This window comes from Polypterus senegalus, chromosome 3 (genome assembly GCF_016835505.1).
Source record: "Polypterus senegalus isolate Bchr_013 chromosome 3, ASM1683550v1, whole genome shotgun sequence".
Lineage (NCBI taxonomy): Eukaryota > Metazoa > Chordata > Cladistia > Polypteriformes > Polypteridae > Polypterus > Polypterus senegalus.
In genome coordinates this window covers 128,735,275-128,750,346 of record NC_053156.1, presented here as the reverse complement: position 1 = coordinate 128,750,346, position 15,072 = coordinate 128,735,275, and the positions used below count along the sequence as shown (strand labels likewise).

The window sequence follows — 15,072 nt, the reverse complement described above, 5'->3', positions numbered from 1 at the left end:
CCAGTCTTTCCCCACTCTGATTCAAAATTGCACTGAAATAATGATCTCTTCCCATAGTACAGACTCTGACTGCATTGCTCCAACATGAGGCCTCATCTGCATGGTCACTACAGTATAGAGAAAGCCTTTCTCAGGTCTATACATCAAGTACCAGAACAATGTTGTGCATAGAGATGAGTAGGATTATATCTAGACAATAATTTACAACCTTCAGACAAGTCTAAAGCTTCTTTCCCAACATTTACTGTAAGTGACAATACACATACAAAGAGTCAGTTTGAATATCAAGATCTAGTTAATCTAAATTGGATCCATGCCTACCTGTTATGTGACTGGTTTTACACCTAACACCCATGCTTCAAAATACAGTATAAAAGGGATGAGAATACAAGGCATACCCACACTATTTATGCAGACTGTGACTAATGGAAGTGTGGTCACCAGGACACCACTAGTTCAAAAGAAAAAAACACTCCAATGCCTGCAAAGAAGAAAACAGAAGTTAATTTTGTGACACAATACAAATCAATAAAAAGAAACCATAGTGAAATTCATTCCAGTATAAAAATCTCCCAGTTCCAGATAGCTGGGGCAGGTGATCGAATGAGGGCTCGGATTAAACAGGAAATATACAATATATTTAGAGTGAGACCAGCCCCTAAAAAACTAGAGTTTAATGTGTTTGATTTCATCATGCCCAAGGCTTTCTCATCTCCTCTAGCAATATGACATTTAGCTAAGCAGATGGTTGTCAACTTGCTTAGGAGACTGGACTTCAGTTGTTAACATAAATTCTCTAATGCTGTAGTAGTGCTTTGGCCTATTTATAGTAAAGATAAAAAAATATTATAGGAGGTTCTTTAGGAATGCAATAGGAAAAATATATTTTTTCAGTTGTCGAATCTTCTTTGTTTTTACAAAGCAAAGCCTAACTATGCTTGACCTTAAGATATGATTGAATAACTGCAGTGTCAAATTATAAATATTGTGACACTAGAGGGTGTTGTCGCTCCTCAAACCCAATAGAGAAACACCCAAGACACCAGGTAAAAGCACCAAAAGGATCTTTTATTCCTTCTCTTCTAATAGTGGTGCCTTGAAGCACCTCCACCACCATACAAAGACAATAATAACAACACAATACACACAATCATTTTCCTCCTCTCTTCCCAGCAGCTCTGTCACACTCCCAGCATCTTTCTATTCCAGGAGCGTCCCAGCCGGGTTGAGCTGCCAGTCGCTCATCACACTATTTATCAGTAATAAAATTTCATGCAACATATTTCATTGCCTACAAGTATAAGGAGTGAGCAAGTCAAAACCGTAAACAACTATTGAACACGCTACCCCAATCCATCTTTGGACCAAGATCAGTTAGCAATGTAGACATTTGTCCTCACTTCCAGAAAAGAAGATTACAAAGTTAGCTTGTGACACACTGCAATGGCCTTTTAAATATAGGTGCATTTTGTAAGAATAAAAGTGCTCATAAAACTCAAATAAAAATTCAGATGTGCAAACATTTAGTTTGTTTTTCTTTTCACAGGAATAAAAAAAAAATAAAAAAAGAGGAATTTTGATCCTCACATGTATGGGGTGGCTGTAAAATCAGAAAGAGTTTAAAATTTTTAACAACTATCCTCCTTTGAGCAATAAAATATTCACCACAAATGCATTATATTCAAAGGAATTATGTAAAATTGGAATTACAGGTTGTGTCCCAGCCACATTAAAGTAGAAAATCACTAAACATACTTGGGCAAAACCCCAGTGGGCACTTTCCCATAGCAGCATAACAATTCAAGACATCTTCTGCAGTTACATTTTCAGTTTGTCATGTGCACAGTGCTTCAGCCTTCATTAGTGTGATTAATTCTTTAGACTTTTTTCTTTATCATATAAGGGAATTGCCGGCATAGAAATAAATAATTACATACAACCCTACATTTTCCTTTAAAAAAACAGCTGTACTGTATTTTGCTATAAATACATTTTTATATAACAAATTCTGTTAATGGTATTGGCCATTTTAACATTCTGCAGTTAGTTTAGGATTTGGAAAAAGAATCAGCAAAGGCATTTGGTTTGAGCGGTCAACAGAACTGAAAACAATGAAAACAAGTGGAAGCAGCATTACTTTAAATGTAAATTTACAAAAAGGGGTAAAAGGCAGGACAGGGCTTGATAAATTAACAATGTGTTAGGACGCGATGCATCGCTGTGTACGCATAATTATTGTGCTGTGTTACGAAATATTACAAAGTAAGCAATGTACATGTTTTAAAGGACACTAACTCCAAAATAATGCAAAATTATTAAAATAGTCGATAGAAATGTTTTGAAAGTGCTTGACAATGAATCCTGAAAGCAAACTGAATATATAAAATGTAGCATAATCGGTATGAAAAATAATATTTTTAACGTAAAATTTTGAGTAGCTCGTGTTATTGCATTTCTGGAGTTTCATACCTTTGCATTTCACCCAAGAGAGGCTTTTGTGCACATTTTCCAAGCCAGTAACATGAGCCCAGTCAAGCTACCGGATTTGGTTACACCTGTAAATCCCGCTGTCTTTCAGTTTGCCGTTTACCAGGGATCTAAGATGCACGGGGGGGAGGGTGTGGGTTATTTAAACTCCACCTCTTTCATACACTGATTGGGCATTTGTAAAATAAGGGCGCGGCCTCGTATCTGTCGACCAATCGTAAAATTCCACCGTCCCACTCCCCCCATAGTAGAGGCTTTGATACCTTTCCAGGCTTGGTTGAGCGCCATGGTTCTTCAACAATGAAAAGGTGCCTGTACCACGTTGTGCCATAAAAAAGGGTCGTTGGCTTGACTACGGTCTCATTTCCCGGGAGTCGTTGAAAAGTGTTACCGGTGCCCACATAAAAGGAGACTTGGGAGCTACCACCTCGAATACAGACTGCATGCCAGCATTCGTGTGTGCATTTTTATGGGCGGTTGTAATTGACTGAAGTATTGACGCCCCCTGTGGTGCGCTTTTGGTGTATCTTACAGCGTTGTTATCCTGGCTATGTTCATATGACAACAGTGTAGAATGGGACTGGATATTTAAAACGGACCAGCTGCTGCAAGCCGGACGAAAGGGATGTGGAGAAAGTAACGTGAAACGCAGGTAAATACTAAAAGGTGTGCAGAGCGAGTCGGATTAGTCGTGTTGAGTTGTACCAACGTCTGATTTTTGGCCAAAAACACTGAACCGTGAGATCTGTTTTACTGGAGTGCGCGCGTGTATATATATTTACATCTAAAAACGTATGTTGATGTGATAGACCTTTGTGACAGAGTGGTCAAACAAACGCCCACCCGTCGCTGTTTGTGTTGGATGAATTTGTTTCTTTTATGTTTGCACCCAGAGAACTTTGACTAGCTGAATATACTGTATGTGCCTGCATATACCAAAAATAATGTCTTGCATTCAGTTTGCAGGAGTTGATAGCTAAAACGAAATGATGTCGTTTGTGGATGTCATTATGTTTTTTTTTTTATCTGTACGACCTGTATTTGAAAGTTTTTCATTTTCGTGGGGTTCCAGTCTTTGAAGTTAAACATAATTTTTTTTCACTTTACTGTATAAAGATTTGTGGGCTATATTGCCAACTCGTCATCATGGTTAATTGGAACTTTTTAAACGTGGATTACATTAAACAGATATTTGCTACAAGGTATTAGTTGTGTTTAATGCTTTAAGGTTATTTTATAGAATACCTCTCCTAAGTAACATATTTGTCAAGGAAAATGTATGGCTTTGTTAAGAAATGGGTAGCATAAATGTGTTTCACGCAAGGACGCGTGTCTCTCCCAGGCTAGTGAGGATGCTCAGCACAAAGGTAACGTTGACAGGTCCAAGAACTGTTGAGAAGATACGTCGTGAAGGAAATTAGCCACAGGCAATGAGTATCGTAAAGAAAGTGTACGGGTACAGTCCATAATTTGTCTGTCTGTCTGTACGTTTGTCCGTGCCTGCGCACCCAATGTCTGTATTTTTGTCTCTATACTATTCATAATGTGGTTATGACTTACTGTATCTTTTTGAATATGCCATTGAATCGCTTGCATTTTCGTGTTAATCGCATCCTCCCACCTCCGAGCAACAAATCAAAGTCAATTAGTAGAATGAATCAATTAAATCCTTTATCTTATTTTCCCTCCACACACCCTTTTTTGTTAAACCTTATTTAATGAATGATAAGAAATGATCAATACATTACTGTATTCTGTTAATGTTTGTCGATGCTGACGCCCGCATGGGGTAACACCTTGCCACAGCAGATCTGTAATATGTTGTTTGTTGTCCTTCACTGTGATTTTTAGATAAAATCATTATCATTTATTATCAACAATAACAAGAAATGCATAATAAATTAAGATAGCTAGTTCAGGTTAACGTAACGTCAAATCGTACATGGGGGATTCTTGGTTTGTCACGGTTCTGTCGAAAAGTAACTGTGCGCCTCCGCGATGTCAAGCTGAGTTCCAATTTGTTATTCCAGTCTTTGATTTCATTCAGGATCATTATGCTTTAGTATTGTACTTAGTCTTGCATAATGCAGTTTTTAAATATTTTTATTGTAGTAATTTCGGCCCTTTAAATAACGTGCAGAGGAACCTGTTGGAAATACAACATCCTATCCGAGAGGGAACAAAAACGACCATATGAAACCGAACAGAAGAAAAACTGTTATCAGATGCTTTAATTATTTTTCTTGGGGCACTGATCTAGCGTCATACAAATGGAGATGTCCATAAAAATAGATTTATTTTTGTTTTTATGGCTACAGGACTCATTTACAGGCAGATTCTTGGTCTTTTCGTGTGCAGAGTGGTAAGGGTTTTGTGTTGGATTTACTGTAGATTCATTTACATCCTAGCCACTTTGAGGTACTGTACATTTATACCTATTCCATTTACATTTACTTATTTGGCCGATGCCTTTATCCAAGTCAACTTAGAACATTTATGATACAATTAGTTACATTTGTTTTCCGATTGGAGCACAGGCAGGTCAAGTGACTTGTTGTCATGGTCACACAGTGTCAGTAGTGGGATTTGAACCCAGAACCTCAGGGTCTGAAATCCAGAAATTAACTACTACAACACACTGCCTGAATTCCTTTGTGTACAAACCTGTATATTTCCCTGTAATAATGCTATTCGATTCATACTGGATTGTTAAATACTTAGTGAAGCTTAGGAATGTTGCAATACGTTTGATTTGTTTTTTTGTAGAAATCTGCTATGTTCTGAAGATGCAAATCTTTGTAAAAGAAAACATGATTACATTTTCTCATGTAGTTTTTTTCTTGTGTTCTTCTCCTTGCCCTAATTAGGACTCTCTATATGTCTGTATTTCCTGCACCTTGGCAATTTCTTAGCAATTCCCAACTCCTTTAAAGGCGGAGAACCACAATTTTCAAATACATAATCATTAGCTGGTATACAGTAATACTACTGGATGCAACCTAGCAGTTAACAGGATCGCTTGAGTGTCATATTGCATGTATCATAGTGAATAACTTTCAACTACTGTGGAAATGGAAACTCTGACAGTCTGTTATTTTCAAACAGTTCCTGTGAGTATCTGAATATATAATTTTCATCCTTTATATATATATATATATATATATATATATATATATATATATATATATTTAGTCAAGCTAATGATGTACTATAATTATGTATAGGCTTCAGAGTTAATCTATGACCAGTTTGTTCTGATGAATAAGTATTCATAAAGGGATTAATAAAGTGTACCAAATACTAACAAAAAAACTTTACCTACCCAAGTTTTAGAATAAGAAAGAGAATTCTGATGGAAGCAAGTCTGAACATCACCACATTGATAGTAAAGCACTCCTGTACTTTTATGGGATAAAGTATTGTGAAAAGACAATGAAAATTCCACAGTTGGGTTAAATGGGGAATTTAACGCTCGGGGCAGTTGGCAGTACTGCTTTATGTAAAGCAATCCATCCAACTAAAGTACATTGGCATGCTGTTAATCCATGTACATTCAGACATATCTATGCAACAATTGGAACACTATAGCAATAATGATAATGCCACCTGATGATTTTGGGATGGCCCTGCCAAACTGACCAAGATCAAATGCTTTGCATCGTGCTAACCGTGGCAAGGTGGCAACCAACAAGATCATTAAGAAATAACACAAATATATTGTTGTATTCGGTTCTGTTTTGATTCTTCTAATTTGGAAATCCCTTTCACAGTTTGTCGTAGGCAGGTCGAGAAAGTTTGAGCCCCACCAAATTTTTCAGAAGTACACATTAAGTCAATTTTATGTATGATTTCAATGGTTTTCTACATACCTTATTTTGATTGTTGTTAGAAGAGTATCAGAATGAAATTAGCTTGTCAGGTACGCCCTTGCACAGGCAGAGCCCATCAGCCCACTTTTATATATTAGTGATGTCATTGCAGTCAAGATTAAATAAGTGCGTTCATCGTTTTAGTGAGGCATGAATTAATGAATGTGTCTTTCTTTCTTCTATATCCCATATGGATGTTGGGTCAAATGGGTCAATTTTGGTGAAGTTGCATTGTTTTCTGTTGAACAACCTTCTGGAGCCACTGTGTAAGCATCTCTTGTTAATTCCGGACTGCTCGAGATCAGGTACTTGCTGAGTGTGAGGTTGTCTTGTGCTCAACCACCTCTGTGTGTTGCTGCTCTTATTGGTAGTCTTTCATAGCTGCTTATACTGTCACTATATCTAGCACACTTTGAAGTTTATGATTCCAAGTTCTCACTAATGCATCTTTCAAGCCTACTGTTGACCTAGTTTTCTTGAGCAGTACTTAGTGTGATATTTCTTTCTGCTGTCCTGTTAAAAATCATTGCAGACAGAGTACATACAGTTTGAGTCCAGTTTTCTTCTGGATTTTTGTAGTTAACGGAACTGCTGACTCCTACATTTCAGTATACAATTGCTGTACTTTGAACATTTCCATTATTTTTAACAATGTATTGACTTAAGTATTTGTTCTCTAGCAGATGGATGCCCTCACCATACCATTGCTATACCTGGCCAACATTTTGCTACTCTTCTCATTCAGACCCTTTGTTGGACTCATGATTAATATGCAATTTTTTTCTAAAGTCACTCCATTTGAATAGACCTTGAGTAAATTTATGTTAGTTTTAATGGTATATCGACTCATAGTACAACAATGAGTGTCTCTTGACAGTATTGCACACAGTATGTGTAAGTAGTGAGTTAGCTGGACATTTTATTTTTTTAAATATGTTACCTCTTGTGTTGACCACCTTAAGATTTTGCAAAGAAAATATGTTACTTAGCAATTATTCAGTCATAGTGCTACATTATTTGTGTTTTGTTTAATTCTCATTGGGAAGGGAGTGTGAACAGCTGTTTAGATGACAGCAAGATGCTTGAATATATCTGAATTTAAAAGAGTCTGGCATCTGTTTGTAAATGGATTCTGATGCAGTATAAATAAGTGTACACTGTCCCTATTTGTTATGCCGTTCAGGGCTTGAATTTCATGCATGACAAAATGGGAGCTTCCCCCAAGTGTAACAAGTACAGTGGAACCTCGGTTCACGAACATCTCGGTACACGTACAACTCAGTTTACGACCAAAAAGTTTGCCAAACTTTTGCCTCGGTTTACGACCACACACTCGGTATACGAACAAGCCAGTTTCTCTTTAGGTTAGTACTTGTTCAGTCTCTCCCTGTGCATTTCCTGTGCAGCGAGAGAGCACGACACACACACACACACACACACACACACACAGGTGCGTGTGAGAGGCACACACACACAGAGGCGTGCGACAGAGGCACACACACACAGGCACTCCAGGCTTGCAAAAGAGACACCCGCACACACGAGAGAGACAGAGAAAGAGAGAGCGAGCAAGCTAGAGAGGGAATGCTGGACGCATAAGGTAGAAAAGGCTTGTTTTTGTTTTCAGTTTTGTTTACAGCGATCAGTTCATAGTGTGCATTATGTTCAGTGTTACTTTTCTTGGTGGTTTATTAAATTACGGATTTTTCAAATGTTAATTTTTTTCCCCCTGTGCTTAAAACTCATTAAAAAAAAGTGTTTTTAGCGAGCGTTTCCTAGCACTATAGTGCAAACTATTGCAGTGTTAGTTTTCTCTGTTCAAGGTTTTCTCAGTGTTATTCAATGTTTTTACATTTAGTTTACTATTATGCTGTGCATTCTATGGTATAATGAACTATATTTGTGCTTAAAAACTAAAAAATATATTTACATACAGTTCGTACGGTCTGGAATCGATTAATTGTATTTACATACAATCCTATGGTGGAAATTGCTTCGGTTTACGACCAGAGTTTTGGAACGAATTATGGTCGTGAACCGAAGTTCCACTGTAATTGGAATGGGGTGGATTTTATCATAGGATTTATAAAGAATGGTATGATTATCATGGACTACACAATATAAGACGTACACATACCAAATATTTATTGACATTTTCTCGGAAGTACAATATATGAAAACTAAATATTGCTTAAAATCAACACTATAAGTACAATTTCAAACATTATACTAGCATTGTTGCTTGAATAACTGAACACCATTCAAAATGTTTTAATTTACACAAACTCATTTATAAAAACATACTGCTCATACCAGATTTGGTGGAAAAATCAATTTATCAGGTTTGTAACATTTGTTGTTTGGAGATTTAGGTTTGCATCAGTGTATGAAGAGTACATTAGCTGGTTAATAACACTTATGAAGAGTAATTTTTAATGAGCAAGTGAAATTATTTTAAAATTTAAATGTTATACACCTGATGTTATTTTCCAAAGCTTTCCCGCCTTCTTTTTTTTTTTTTTAATTTGTCCTAATTTTAAGACTGCCTTTGTGAATTCAAACTTTGTCAATTTAAGATTTTTATTTCAGAATTGCTATAAAACGTTGTGCGCAGACTTTGATTTATGGTGGGTTATTAATGTAGAATTTGAACTGGACTGACAGCAAGTGCAAAATTTAGTTCTAACTTTGGACAACTTTTTATTTGCACTAAATACATTTTATTTTAGATTGATATGTAGTTGAGTGCATGAGAGATTTATGGCTTATCTATGTTTGAATCCTTACTTGTGGCAGGAATAGGCATTGACTCCAGTGACCATGGTCAGAGAATGGATGTAACTGTGTTCATAGCAATTTAAGGATGAATATGAGGATTCTGTTTCTCCATCACAACCATGTATGGCATGGTAGTAAATAGCAAATAATCTCAACACTTCGTCAACTCTGTCAACTTAGAGCTGATTAGTTAGATTGTCATGCTCTCAAAGGATGCACGCATCACCTATTTTTATTTATAAAATTGGCAATACTGTAATTTAAAGCTTTTTCCCCCCCCTCTTTAATAAGTAAACCATGCAGGAGTTCGAAGAATAGGCAGGATACATGCACTTCCACACTGAAATTGAAGCCCTGGCATAGTTTTTTTTAACAACATTCATCTATTTGGACAAAGCAACACATTATCATTCTTGTATATTATGGATGTAGTGTATTACAGAGAAATTGTTCAATAAATGACAATCCAATAATAAATGAAAGTGTAAAAGTAAGTTTTCAAGACTAAAGTAGACTAACTGTGTTAAATTTCCAAATATGGCAAATGTTCTATATATGTGGGTGGTATTTCTGTCTAAGTGTGTTGGCAAGTACATTGTATATGTTGGTTACTGTTTATCTCTATTGATTTTATTCTATTGATTTTTAATACTCAGACCCAGATAAATGTGTCTTTGTGGAATAAATAGCATTGTCTTGAATGTCACATTTTCATCTGCCTACACTAAACTGACTGAAGAGTTGGATTGGGAGACTGAAACTTGTACAGGTGGTCCAGATCAAATTATGCAGATCCAGATTGTCTGGATGACTTCGATTTTTGCGGGGACGATTCCAGTTCGGCACAAAGACGATTCTTCATGTTGTCATTTCGCACACTTCTCAATGGTCGGGATATTTCGGGTGATTTTCAATGTAATAAACTTGATAAGTTATAGCGTAATGAAAATCGCATAATTAGATCTGGACCACCCTATACATTTTCATTCATTGACTGAGCTTGTGGTTCGTTTCTTCTGTGCAAACGGCGTAAATGATAGACAGTACGTACAGTATGTGAATTTATAGGTAGTGCAGGGAGGATCACATTTTTGGTGAGGCTTCTTCTAATGAGTTGCCAAGATCTGCTTGTTTGCATGTAATCTCCAGGTTACTTTGATTTTTAGTAATGTACAGCATATACTGTAGATGAATGTCAATGTTTTCAACTTTAGTTTAACTGTCTATAATTGATGTCACTTGGCTTTTCATTCAGTACTCTTCTTACTCAATTTTGCATTTTCTTCATGCACACTTGAATTATAAAATGTGCTCACACACCATGGATGATGTGCCAGTCCATTATACTTAATATACCCACAATCACATGCTGGACTATGGCTCACCATTTAACAATGCCATTTCAAAACTGATCACTAAGCTCTTATGTTTAGGTCTTAGTACCACCATCCACAACTGAATTTTAGACCTCCTACATAGCAGACCCCAGCATGTGTAACTAGCAGCAAGCCTTCCTCCATGCTTATCCTCAACACTGTTCAATACTGTACCCCTTTAGACTCTGACTGATATTCATCAATGACTGAGTGGCCAAATAGTAGAAAAGCTTATTCCCACCTCTCAAATCTTTTTAATGCATGCTTTTAACACTTTTGCAAAAGATATTGCCTGGTGTGGTTGGTATCATTGTGCAAGCATGTGCTCTGGACATCCTGGGGTAGAGTGATGTACGTAGCATGAAATCCAGTGACAAGAACTGTACGAGTATTCTCATAGGTATGTAAAAACCTGCATGTGTGTGAGGTTGAAATTTTATTGTGCATAGTTTAGGGTGCCAGCCAGATTCCACACGGCTGCTGATCAGAAATGAGCACGGTATATCTTGGCTGTCATTAAGATATTTCAGCAACACCTTTATTTTCTCAGAGGTCTGAAGAAAATCTAGATGTCTCCATCTTTAAATACCAACCAATATGTTGTAGGTGTGCAGTGAAATCTGTTGCCTCTGGTTGCATTACTTCCTGGTATAACATCGGCTCCACTTAGGACTATAAAGCACTACACAGAGGATAGTGAAGGAGACACAGAATATTACTGATTAATAGTTGCCTTTTGCCCAGTACTGTTGATGGTATTATATTACTGTTACTAGGCTATTGGAGACATGCAAGGAAAAATGTCATTGTACTGTGTAAATATAACAATAAACATCAACTTATAAAATGAGTGCTGCAAAAAGAAGGAAAAAAGTCATGGCTTACAGAGGAGTGCGGTTATGAGTACAGTCATGTTACCTGCATGAACGAACAGGCTGAATCAGCTGGCGACTGTGATGTAGTTACGACTTTGTTTAAGCATTCACGGTTTGGTGTAGATTTCACAAAGAAGTTAGAAACCAGCTTAGCCAAAATAAAAAGTACAGGGGTGATTCCAGGAACCTTTAAAAATAAATGTAATGCAAACAAAGTAGACTCTTAACTTCATTCATGATTGCTAATGAAAAAAGATACATTTGAAAACATTATAGACTCCGTTATTAACTTCTTGAAATCTCTTCAGTTTTTTTTTTCTTTCTACTCCCGACTTGCCAGTGCAAGAAAACCCCCACATATTATACAATATGCTGTTTTATGCGTCTTGATATCTAGTTATGCAAGATTTTATTTTGGGATCCCCCCCTATTTTTGGCCTTCTGAACCTGAAAAACCGCAATTTTTAAGCCACTTTTTACCATATTTTGTGTAAGAAATTATACCCTTATGATGAAGAGAAAATAGGTGTCTTCAGCAAAAATGATCAGAATGGCTTGGAAGTTGTGCATACCACATTAACCAACCCCAGTGGTTCATTCCCTACTGATATACCGTTTAAGGGGTCAAAGTTACAACACTTCATATAAAATGGTGATTAGTAATATAGGCTTGTGAAATATTGTTTTATGCTGTTTCAAGGTTGCTGATCGTGAATATAATATTTTTGATTCTGCTGTCCTCTAACAGCCACTCCCAGAAGGTTTAAAAAACAACATATTTCAAACATAAGCATGTGAGATATGATTTTAGACTATTTAAAGGCCAATTATTACAAATATGATGTTATTTTTGATCCTTTACTTGGGATCTAGCCCAATATGATCATCTATCAGCAAATTTCTATTACAATTGAGAACATTCAAATTGATGCACACATTATATTATTTCAAATATTTGATGCAACTTATTATTATATGCTTCTATCTCATGAAGTCAATTATTACATTTTTTTTATGAACACTTGAAATTAGGGCAGCTTGTGTTAATTTAGACTTTGTATAATGTGTGTTTTTTTGTTTTTTTGTTGGTGTATTTTGTCATTGACTGAGAGTAAAGCATAAATCATTATGCATAATGGTGCCTGCGCCACCACCACCTACTCAAAGCATCATGATGCACCAACATTGATGGACTGAAAGCCAGAAGTCTACGTAACCATCATCATCATCATCAAGTCCTTCCGTGAGAACCGTAAATACAAAGAGGACTGTTTGACTTATGTTAGGTAGATTGCCCAGAGGGGACTGGGCGGTCTCTTGGTCTGGAACCCCTACAGATTTTATTTTTTTTCTCCAGCTCTTGGAGTTTTTTTTTGTTTTTTCTGTCCACCCTGGCCATCGGACCTTACTCTTATTCTATGTTAATTAATGTTGACTTATGTTTATCTTTTATTGGGTCTTCTATTTCTCTATTAATTTTGTAAAGCACTTTGAGCTACATTTTTTTGTATGAATATGTGCTATATAAATAAATGTTGATTGATTGATTGATTGATTGAAGAGCCCAAATAAAATGTTGGGGGCTCCAACTAGGCAACCCTGTTTGCTAATGCAACAGGAAACAAAAATAGCAGGCACACAAAGGCACTATAGTCAACAAGGTAGGGTAAGGGGGCTGTAGAGAGCGGTCTGGCTTCATGGTAGGGTTGCTCGTCTCCTAAATGAGACACCTCCTTCTGTGAGTGCCGTGGTTGTATAGCTCATGGAATGGAAGATGCAGGATCAGTTGCCCTCATTGGGCATTTTCTCAGAGCTGTGGGTGGGTACTAAAGGCAAGTAGACAGTAGTTGGCAATAATGTCCCCGGTGTTGGAAGTGCTTACCTCTGACAAGCATGCATGCACATGTGTGATAATGTATTCAACAACTGTTGGCTTTAATGTTTTATGTCAATTACAGATAATATATAGAGAGGCTGTATATTAAGAAGCATTACAAGATGTTGTAAATTATATACAGAAGCCTACATTAGTATGGCCTTTGAAACAGTCTGTCTTCCTATAGAAAGGTAGTAAGTAGTGCTCCTTAACAAAGGGAGTTTGCTATGGTTAGTTGTCTCAAACTTCCGTTCTTAAAGCTATTTTAAACCAAATTTTACATTTCTTGAGAAATGACCGAATCATTAATATTTTAGACATGATTGTCAGAAGCATTATAGGCTGAATGTTTATTTCACACTGAGGAAAATGCCTTGATTCAATCCACGTCATCCTGGGGTCCCAAGAACCTAAGGGCTGATTAGTATGTACTGTAAACTATATTATAGATATATTAAGACAAAATCTGTAGTTAGCATGCAGAAGCATTTACTCACTAGTACAAAATGTGAGCATGTATTTGTGTTTACATTCGGTTACGTCTACTAACATTTGTGTAACGTAATCAAAGTATATTTTGAATTTTTAAAAGTTGATTGAATTTATGTGTACTAAACAAAATGGCTAAAGTGGCTAGTCATGATTTTTTTCCCCTCTGTTATAAAATCCTTCAGTCTAAATTGGGATGAGATGTCGATCTCAATTCCAGCATAATTTCATTTCTCAGAAAATATCCTTTTTGAGGACAGTTCAGTACTATTTTTCAAGATGAAAAGTTTTCTGTTAATTTGTGTGTCAAACAGCTGGGTACCATCATTAACTTAAGCCTAAAGCCAACAACAATTGTCTAACATCAATGGTGGTGTTTATTTGCACATGCTGGTCCTTTCTGCAGGCCACCTGTGTAAATGAAGGAATCAAATGTAGATTACATGCCAGTATAAGTATGAACAGTCAGACAAAAGGGCACATCTAAAACTGGACTTTTATTCTATCACTGTAAATTCAGATAAATGCAGTGTTTAGAATCTACTTCTTTTGGGTGTTTTGTTCAACAGCTACAGCAGTATCTGGCTTCACAACTATTACGTGGGCCTTTAGAGTTTATATGGTGGTTACCCACATTCCCTTTCTCCATTTTCTGCATTTTTGTTTTTAGTTTTATTTGTATATTAATTCTCTTATTAAATTATTCATTCTTTGGGAATATCTTAGGAGTTCAGATCTATTTATGTTATACCATCATACCTGCTTCCATTCATGTCATCTTTAGCTTCCTTTTCCACTTCCATCCAAACTTCACCCCCTCATTCTTATCATGTCATCACCTCCACAGTAATCCTTTGTCTTTACTGTGAATTAATCATCTTCACCCTCATATCCACCTGATTATTATGCTCTCATTTTTGCTCTTCTTTCAACTCAGACCTTCCTTCCATATACAGTGAAGCTCTTTCTACATCTGTGTACTTTCATAGGCCTTTTCTGCACATTTGTAGCAGTCTTAATTTATTTAATGTTAGAAGTTCTCTATGCAAGTGTATTTTATAGTCTTAAATTATAGAAAATAAAATAACCAAAAATATATAGAAGGCAGTGCATCCACTAGATTTAAAAATAAGAGATTGTTGGAAGTATCAGCAGTAGAAAGTTGCCAGTTTTCAGTATAACATCATTTAAAAAAAACAAACAACCTAGTTTCTACTTTTGATGGCAAGAAATGTGCTCATTGTGTTAATTGGCAACTGTAAACTAAACCAGTATGAGTAAGTGTGGATGTGTCGGTGAGCTTTTCTTGTGATGGATTAGCA

At 36.4% G+C, this 15,072-nt stretch overlaps 1 protein-coding gene across 3 annotated transcripts in view; it reads left to right on the top strand.

Annotated features, from left to right (window-relative positions):
* The first annotated feature begins 2,755 nt into the window (after window positions 1-2,755).
* The window catches only part of wasf1 (WASP family member 1), a 421,986-nt gene continuing 409,669 nt past the window's right edge, over window positions 2,756-15,072 (top strand). For all 3 annotated transcript variants that reach the window (XM_039747922.1, XM_039747920.1, XM_039747923.1), the window contains exon 1: window positions 2,756-3,139. The gene's annotated coding sequence lies outside the window, so the exon portion shown is untranslated. The remainder of the gene's footprint in view (window positions 3,140-15,072) is intronic.